The following is a 9,868-nucleotide window of genomic DNA, read 5'->3' on the forward strand; positions in this document are numbered from 1 at the left end:
GAGGGTTCCCCAGGGGTTTCCTTGCCTCCCGAACTGTCCGACTTTGCTGATGTGTTCAGCGAGACAGAGGCGGATCAATTACCCCCGCACAGGCCCTATGACTGCCCCATTGATTTAGTCCCTGATGCGCCTCTCTCAGTGGGGCGTTTGTACTCCATGTCGGACCCCGAGTTGGCTGCATTGCGGGACTTTCTGGAGAAGAATTTGGCTCGCGGTTTCATCCGGCCCTCGTCCTCGCCAGTGTCTGCACCCGTGCTCTTCGTCAAAAAGAAGTCGGGCGAATTGCGGCTTTGCTGCGATTATAGGAAACTCAATGCCATCACGGTGCGCAATCGTTACCCGCTGCCCCTCATCCCCGAACTCTTGGACCGACTCCGGGAGGCTAAGTTCTTCACGAAACTGGACCTGCGTGGAGCTTACAACCTCGTCAGGGTTCGGCCGGGTGATGAGTGGAAGACAGCGTTTGGTACTCGCTATGGACATTTTGAGTACACGGTGATGCCGTTTGGCCTGACCAATGCCCCCGCCGTGTTTCAGCATTTCATGAACGACATTTTCCGGGATTTGTTGGATCAGTTTGTCGTGATCTACTTGGACGACATCCTGATCTACTCCCCGTCGCGTGAGGTGCACCATCAGCATCTCCATCAGGTCCTGCAGCGACTCCGAGAACATCGGCTGTTTGCCAAGTTGGAGAAGTGCCAGTTCTACCGGGTGACCATCGATTTCCTGGGTCACCGCATTTCTCCTGAGGGCATCGCCATGGAGCCGAGTAAGGTTGAGTCTTTGCAGAGTTGGCAACCCCCGCGTCGCGTGAAGGATGTTCAGCGACTTCTTGGGTTCGCCAACTATTACCGAACTTTCATCCCTGGGTTTGCTGCCTTGACAGCCCCCCTCACCCGGCTCCTGCAGAAGAAGACTCGGTTCCAGTGGAACGCTCCAGAACAATGGGCTTTCCAGACTTTGAAGGAAGCCTTCATGAAGGAGCCCATCTTGAAGCATCCTGACCGTTTGTCGTGGAGGCGTACGCCTCCGACATTGCCATTGGGGCGGTGTTACTCCAGGCAACGACGCCCAGCGGTACCCTCTTCCCTTGCGCATACCATTCACGAAAACTGAACCCTTCGGAGCGCAATTATACAATCTGGGAGAAGGAGCTGCTGGCCATCAAAGTGGCGTTCGAGGCCTGGAGGCATCATCTGGAGGGAGCGCGGCATCAAATCGAGGTCCGGACAGACCATAAGAATTTGGAAAGCCTGCAGACCGCTCGGAATTTGAACCAACGCCAGATCTGGTGGTCTCTTTTCTTTGCGAGGTTCGACTTCCGAGTTCAGTACATACCTAGCAGGCACAATCAAAGAGCGGATGCTCTGTCCAGGAAGCCCGAATATTCCCGAGTGGAAGACAAGCTTCTGCCCAGGACAGTGATCCCCGTCGAGTCTTTTGCTGCGGTGCGGGAGCCGGTTGATATACGGGCTCGGATCCGGGAGGCACAGCAGCAGGAGGTGTGGGTGGCTCAGCGGAAGGAGGAGGTGGGGCCAGATTCTCCTTGGACGGTCACGGACGGACTCTTGTATTATCGTGACCGGCTCTACGTTCCGGGAGGGCCACTCAGGGGACTCATCCTCAGCCAGTGTCACGATAACTCGGTGGCAGGGCATTTTGGCCTGTTCAAGACCCTGAACCTGGTCTCCCGTACCTTCTGGTGGCCCCGAGTCCGAAACGACGTCCAGTCCTATGTTACCTCCTGCATCCCATGCAGGCAGGCCAAGTCAGCGACAGGGGCCCCGCCTGGATTACTGCAGCCCTTGCCGACACCCAAAAGACCCTGGGGGGCTGTGTCCATGGACTTTCTGATGGATTTACCCCCATCCTCTGGTTTTACGACAGTGTATGTGGTGGTGGACATGCTGACCAAGATGGCGCATTTCATCCCCTGTCGCGGCATACTGTCAGCCCGCGCCACTAGTCGTATGTTCATTCAGCAGGTGTTTCGGCTGCACGGCCTCCCTGATAGAGTCGTCTCTGATAGGGGGGCCCAGTTTACAGCCCGCTTCGGGCAGGAGTTGATGCATGCATTGGATATCAAGATTTGCCTCTCGTCCGCGCATCATCCTCAAACTGACGGGGGAACCGAGAAGGTCATCGGTATCCTGGAACAATATCTGCGCTGCTACGTCAATCTGCAGCAAAACAATTGGGTGGACTATCTGGCCATAGCTGAGTTTGCATTTAACAATTCGCAGCACACCTCCACACAGATGACACCGTTCTTGGCCAATGTGGGATATCACCCCCGGTTTTTCCCCCTTTCTCCCGTGGACTCACCAGAGCCGGCAGCGAACGACTTCATGGCAGAGTTACAGGCGATCCATCGATTGGTGCGACGTCAGTTAGAGAAGGCCAAGGCCGATTACAAAAGGTTTGCTGATCGGTCAAGACGGGATACGCCTCCACTATCGGTGGGAGATCGGGTCTGGTTGTCCACCAGGAACCTACCGTCAACACGGCCGGTGAGAAAGTTAGATCACCGATATTTAGGACCGTTCCCAGTCGAGGCTGTCATCAATCCGGTCGCCTATCGCTTAACTCTGCCATGTTCCCTGCACGTGCACCCAGTCTTTCATCGGTCTCTGATGGTCCCCGAGCAACCGGCCTGTCCACTCCGCCGAGCGGAACCTCCCCCATCAGGACCTCGTGATGGAGGCAGCACCCCCGAGTACGAGGTCGCCAGCATCAGGGACTCCCATTGGCTGAAAGGTCGTTTCCAGTACCTGATTGAATGGAAAGGTTACGGACCAGAGGACTTCACCTGGGAAGACGCGACCGCCGTTCATGCCCCTGCATTGGTGACCGCTTTTCATGAACAATTTCCATCCCGTCCGCATCCGGATCGGCAGACCCGGGGGAATGGCCCTGCGGTGCGGGATAGTGTTGTGATTCAGGGTCAGCCTGTGGGTTCGGCAGTTGGGTCGGACGACTCAGAGGAGGAGGAGGGGGGTGTTGAAGAGCTTGCTGATGATGGCTTTGAGGCTCCGCAGAGCCCTCAGCCAGGCCCCTCTCATCTGGTCACAACGCAGACCCAGCTGTGTGAGCCTGACAGCGTGGATGAAGATGACCCACAGCTGGCCCTGTTCAAGGACGCCCGACGCAGGAGGCAGTCAATCAGGAGTAAACAGAGGAAGGCAATGGGGCACCTCAGAAGGAGGCAGAGAGAGGCCACGCCCTGAGCTGTATTTAAGGGGAATGTGTGGGAGGGCTGGTTTGCTGAAGGCAACCACTTGGATAGTTCCTGTTTCATAGCTCCTGTTTCATGGTTGGTGTCTGTTTTATGTTAATAAATTTGGCAAGCTTTATTCCAGCCTCTTGCCGTTTGTAAAGGGGTTGTCCCTGCCTTTTCTGCCGGGCCGGTAGCAGGCTGGTACAGAACACTTGCCATCTGCCCTGCCTCACCGTTTTGATTCTCTCACGGGCCTTACGATCAGCCAAGGGGTCCTCGAATCGCCTTCTCAAGGATGACATGAACCGGTTGAAGTTGTTGAATTCTGGGGCGTCGGAGTCATGCAGGATCACCACTCAGTCTGCGGCCGGTCCATCCAGGGCGGATTGCACGATGTGTATGCAGGCTTTGTCGCTGGGGATGTCCCGTCCGTATTCTTCCATATAACAGAGGACCTGAGTGGCAGCTCCCCCCTCAATTTCGCTTCCAAAGGCAGGAGTCTTTAGATCGGTGCCTTTGCCACTGGCAGTATTGCCCCCCATCCTGATCCCCATCTGCGGGTCAGCAGGGTGTGGGTGCTGCTGAGGTGGTAGCTCCTGGTCCAGCAGACGCCCCCGGTGCTACAGGTTCTGGATCCCCCCCACTTTCTCTCAAGCTGCAGCTCCAGGCGCTGGTGTGGCTGCGGGACTCAGGTTTCTTCCCCCTTAGAGAAAGCCAAGGGTTTTTTTCATCAGGTCAATAGCTTTCACTAGGATCCAGTCTTGACTGTGGTGCATAACTCCCGTCCTCCCCGCTGACGTGCAGGGAATTCTCCATCTATTGGCTTCCATTCGGGTTGGTGGCTGCCCCATCTCGGTCACTTTCCTCAATGCCTTTTCCCACTCACTTTTCTTTCCAACTCCCATCGACCACTGTGGTTTGTGGTCGTGCGTCTCCACCACCTCTTCCTCGGAGGAATATGACGCTTCAGTTCCTGATAGTTGGTGGGATTTCGGTCGGGGGGAAAGCTCCCTTTCCATGGGGCTTCCCTCTTTCCCTGCCTCGTTGCTAGACATTGTATTTTTTGCAAAGTCCCCCGATAAGGTTCTTCCTTCCAGGTTCACTCTTAATGCAGATCCTGTCTAATGTCAGAAGCCACTTCAGCCCACATCTAAGAAAGAAGGACTCTTGGAGACAAGATTTTCCAAGCGGGAACTTTTACTAAGAAATAGGAGATAGCAGGCATAATAGACAGGATCTGAGGAATCCCCTCACAGATCGATATTTTTAAAGTGTCCCCAAGCAAACCCCACCCCACAGTTCATTCGGTCAGTTCGGGATCAGCCAAGCTCCAGGTGGTAAGCCCATCATGGGAGAGGAGAGATAACAGTCCGTTTGCAGCAGGATCATTTCCACCCCGCTCACACTTCATTCGGAGAAACAAACCAGATTCTGGAGAGTTTCATTCCTCCCTTTTCCACCCTCTTTCCTAGATGCCCATAAGATGAGAGGGAATGCCTAGCGAGAAAGCAATTGATTATATTGTAATGGATAGCAGGCAGGCGGAATAAACAAAGGTTACATTTAAGGGAGGAAATGAAAGCCATAAAGCTCCATGCCTGTTCCCTCTCCCCCTTGGGAATGGCAGAATCCAGGGGGAGATGAGATTTGGGGTTAGCTCAGAGGAGATTGTTGTTGTTAGCGGCGAAGTCGTGTCCGACCCATCGCGACCCTATGGACAACGTTCCTCCAGGCCTTCCTGCCCTCTACCATCTTCTGGAGTCCATTTAAGCTCACGCCTACTGCTTCAGTGACTCCATCCAGCCACCTCATTCTCTGTCGTCCCCTTCTTCTCTTGACCTCAATCTTTCCCAGCATTAGGCTCTTCTCCAGTGAGTCTTTCCTTCTCATTAGGTGCCCAAAGTATTTGAGTTTTAGCTTCAGGATCTGGCCTTCTAAAGAGCAGTCAGAGTTGATCTCCTCTAGGACTGACCGGTTTGATAGCCTTGCAGTCCAAGGGACTCACAGGAGTCTTCTCCAGCACCATAGTTCAAAGGCCTCAATTCTTTGGTGCTCAGCCTTTCTTATGGTCCAACTTTCACTGCCATACATTGCAACTGGGAAGACATAGCCTTGACTATACGCACTTTTGTTGACCGGGTGATGTCTCTGCTTTTTAGTGTGCTGTCTAGATTTGCCATGGCTTTCCTCCCCAGGAGCAGGCGTCTTTTAATTTCTTGGCTACAGTCCCCATCTGCAGTGATCTTGGAGCCCAGGAAAATAAAATGTGTCACTACCTCCATTTCTTCCCCATCTGTTTGCCAGGAATTGAGAGGGCCGGATGCCATTATCTTAGTTTTCTTAATGTTAAGTTTCAACCCAACTTTTGCACTCTCCTTCTTCACCCGCAACAAGAGGCTCTTTAGTTCTTCTTCACTTTCTTTCATTAGAGTGGTATCATCTGCATATCTTCGGTTGTTGATATTTCTTCCAGCAATCTTAATTCCAACTTTTGATTCATCTAGCCCTGCCTTTCTCATGATGTGCTCTGCATATAAGTTAAATAGGCAGGGCGACAGTATACAGCCTTGCCGGACTCCTTTCCCAATTTTGAACCAATCAGTGGTTCCGTGTCCAGTTCTCACTGTTGCTTCTTGGCCCACATATAGGTTTCTCAAGAGACAAATAAGATGGTCTGGTACTCCCATCTCTTTAAGAACTTGCCACAGTTTGTTATGATCCACACAATCAAAGGCTTTAGCATAGTCAATGAAGCAGAAGTAGATGTTTTTCTGGAACTCTAGCTTTCTCCATGATCCAGCGTATATTGGCAATTTGATCTCTAGTTCCCCTGCCTGTTCGAAATCCTGCCTGTACTTCTGATAGTTCTTGATCCACATACTGCTGGAGTCTAGCTTGTAGGATTTTAAGCATAACTGTCGCGTCCCGTGGGCCCGACATTCAGCGGGCCTTCAACGACCAGCACCGCACCCACGGACCCTCACGGCGAGGCACGCACACCCCTCCCGTCTCTCCGACGCACCTGCTCCGCGGCGGCCGACTCCTGCACCTCCTCCATCACCACAGCCTCCGCAATGGACTCCCGAACATTCCCGGACGGCTGGTGTGCGCGCGCATGCGCAGGACGGCCCTGCTGGGCTTCGCTCGGTGCCGGCAGGCTCTGCGGCCGTCTCGCTGGGGAACGGGCCCGTTCCCGCCGTGAGGCCTGCAGCCGGGTCGGCACCGAAGCAGACAAGAGGACGCGACCTCGGCGGACCTGCTGAGTGGTACTTCCTCCCTCCCTCCCTCTTACACGCGGGACGAGGGATTGCGGCCGTTAGACTGGTTGGCGCAGCCGAGAACCCAGCGGTGTGGGGGTCCGTGGGGGGTGGGGCGATGTCCGAGGGTCGGGGATGGGTGGAGCTTGCCCTGGGGTGGGGTGTAAGGGCGGGACATGATGGTGGTGGGTCGTGGCCATGGGTGGGGGCTTACCGGGACGGTGGGGGTGCTGAGTGTCAGGGCGAGAGCCGAAAGGTCCTTTCCGGGGAGGGGCGGGCCTTAAGTAGGAGATGGGCGGATGTGGGTGCGGTTGGGTGGAGTGTGGGCATTTGCTTTAGGTGGGTATTTAGCGGCATTGGTTGCGGGTAGCGGCCAACGCTGACTTTGTTTTCCCTGGAATTGCTGTCTGTGGACAATATACTTTTCCCTGTGGACTTGGCACTCGTTCCGGTTGTATTTTTTCCCCTACTCTCCGGACGGGGCTGAGAGAAAGTCAGCGTTGTTCCCCTTTTTGTTTTTCCCCTTTTGTGTGGCCGTTTGGGGAGAGTCGGCATGGCGGAAGGTACGGAAGGGACCGCTCCAGCGGTTGCTTCAGAGGACACGACTGGGGCTGCTGCAGCACCCTCCGAGGTGGTAGACGTGAGGGAGGATGCGCTTCCGTCTGTACGGCCAAAACGGCGGCCTCCGTTGCCTATGGACTTTGCGGTGGAGCCAAGGGAGGCCCGGAGCCGTGAGCATGCAGGGGAGTGGTGGCTGGGCTCCGCCCTGGGGCACAGAGAGCCTGATCGGGGCCAAGAGACCCGGCTGAGGGGCCCCTCGGTTTGGAGGGAGCGATGCCTGATGGAGGACGATGGCGAAGAGTGGAGCTACTCCACCACCCCAGGCAGTCGGACGATGGCTATCCTGCGAGACAGATTTGGGGAGGTTGGCGGCCAGGAACTAACCCCATGGGTGGGCGCTGCTTCCGGGATGGAACCAGGCCGGTGGTCTCTCGCTGGGGCCTCAGCAGGACGGTCTGGCCCGTTCTGTTTCCGCTTGGCCGGTCCACGGTTCCAGAGTCCGCCCGGTCTCGACATGCACCGTGAGGGTCCAGCCCCTGCAGCCCCTGGCTGGAGTGCTTCAGGGCTCTGGTTGGGAGCGGACGGTAGACCCGGCCAACCGTCAACACGGCCAGTTGGGGGGCCCCGGGTTTTGGCGTTGCCGGTGGGGCCATGGGGTCCTGGTGTAGTGTGGGGGCCACCACCACTACCAATAACATACGACGGCCACCCCAACCGCTTGGCAATGTTCTTGGGCCAGGTGATAAACCACATGGACCAGTACGCCCAAGGTTATGTGTCCCAGTGGGCAATGGTGGTGGCAGTGACGGCTTGCCTGCAAGAAGAGGCCGCGGCCTGGGCGGCCGAGCTATACAGTGACCACGCCCACGAGCTAGGGGATGTTGGCCTCTTTTTGGACGCGTTACGGGGGCGCTTTGAAGACATCTCCTGGGTGCATCGGGCTGAAGCTGATGTCTTGTCCCTGCGGCAGTGTGGCAGACCGGCAGTGGACTATGCGAGAGTTCCGTAAGGTCGCCGGGAAACTGCGCTCATGGCCGGAGCGCCTTCTTGTCCATCATTTCAGGGCCGGCCTAGATGGTGCCCTTCGCTGGGCTTGTGTGGTGTGCGGTGTCTCGGCTCGGCTGCAGGAGTGGTTCCGCGTGGCCGTGGAACTGGACGTCGGGTTGCAGGACGTTCGGGGACGTCCCGAGGGCGTTCCTGGAGGCCGGCGGTTCGCCGAGAAGGCAAAGTCAGAGGAGCGACCTGTGGAGCCGCCAGCCCGACCCTCCGCTCAGCCGGCATGAGCCGTCATTCGGTGCTTCAGGTGTGACCAACCGGGCCATCGGGCAGCTGAGTGCCCACTGCCACCTGCCCGGGCAGCCCCTTCTGTTTCCTCAGCAATGGGGTCCGTTTCAAGGAAGACCGCAGAGCGAACACGGGCTGCCCATCAAATAGCCGGAGATACGCCTAGGACAACAACCCCCGTACGAGTGGAAGTGCCAGCGGCTGCCCAACCTGGGCAGTACGAGAGCTCTGAGGAACAGGAACAGGAGGAGGACCCGATGGTGAGTGCTCCGGTGTGCCCTTTTGTATTCCCCGTGTTACTGGTTAGTCCATGTACGGGGCAAAAGAGGGCATACAAAGCCCTGGTTGATTCGGGTAGTACCCGATGTCTCATGAGCCAGGCAGTGGTGGTGGAATTGGGGGTCAGGACGAGGCGTCTGGCGACTCCCCTACGGTTCCAACAGGTGGACGGGTCTCTCCTGGGGGGGGCGCCCATCACCCATGTCACAGAGCTAGTCAGGTTGGAAATGGGTGACCATTGGGAGACCCTGCGGTTCATTGTAGTGCCCTCCATGACGGAGGCGATCATCCTAGGGCTCACGTGGCTGGACCGGTGGGGCCCCACGATTTGGTGGGAGGGGGGTTGTCGACACCTCCGTCTAGGGTTGGGACCCCAGCCCCCTCCGGAGCACACCTTTATGGGTCCAACCAATGCAGGGAAACGGGAGAGGGCCTGTGGGGGCGGGTTGGTTCAGGAAACCCAGGTGCCCCGGGACTATTCGACCTGATGGATGTGTTTGACGAGCGCGAATGCAACACGCTGCCACCCCACCGTTCTACGGATTGCGCTATCGAGTTGGAACCTGGTGCCAGACTTCCTAAACCTCGAATGTACGCCATGTCACCGAAGGAAATGCAAGAACTCCGGCGATATATCGATAAGAACTTGGAGAGGGGGTCCAGAATGGCGGCGCCCGTCCTTTTCCACGAGAAGAAGGACGGAGGGCTTCGGCTGTGTGTGGATTATCGGGGGGTGAATGCAGTATGTGTAGAGCATCTCTACCCTCTCCCGCTGATGAAGGATTTGCTAGCGCACCTGGCTAAGGGTCGAGTATTCACCAAACTGGACCTAAGAGGGGCGTACTACCGGATCAGGATTAAGGCCGGGGACGAGTGGAAAACAGCATTCAACTGTTCCTTGGGGAGCTTCCAATTCCGGGTGATGCCATTCAGCCTGCAGGGAGCCCCTGCTGTTTTCATGCAGCTTATCAACCAGGTCCTGCATGAGTTCCTATACCGTGGAGTCCTGGTCTATTTGGACGACATTTTGATCTACACGGCGACAATGGAGGAACACGTCACCTTGGTGTGGCAGGTGCTGGCAAAATTACGGGATGCACGACTCTACGTGAAGCTGTCCAAATGTGAATTTCACAAAACACGACTAGACTATCTGGGGTATAGGATTTCCGCAGGGGGGGTGGAGATGGACCCTAAGAAAGTGGAGGCCATCCAACAATGGCAAGCTCCACGGACGCGATGCCAGTTGCAAAGCTTCTTAGGCTTT

This window comes from Vipera berus (genome assembly GCF_964194415.1).
Source record: "Vipera berus genome assembly, chromosome: W".
Lineage (NCBI taxonomy): Eukaryota > Metazoa > Chordata > Lepidosauria > Squamata > Viperidae > Vipera > Vipera berus.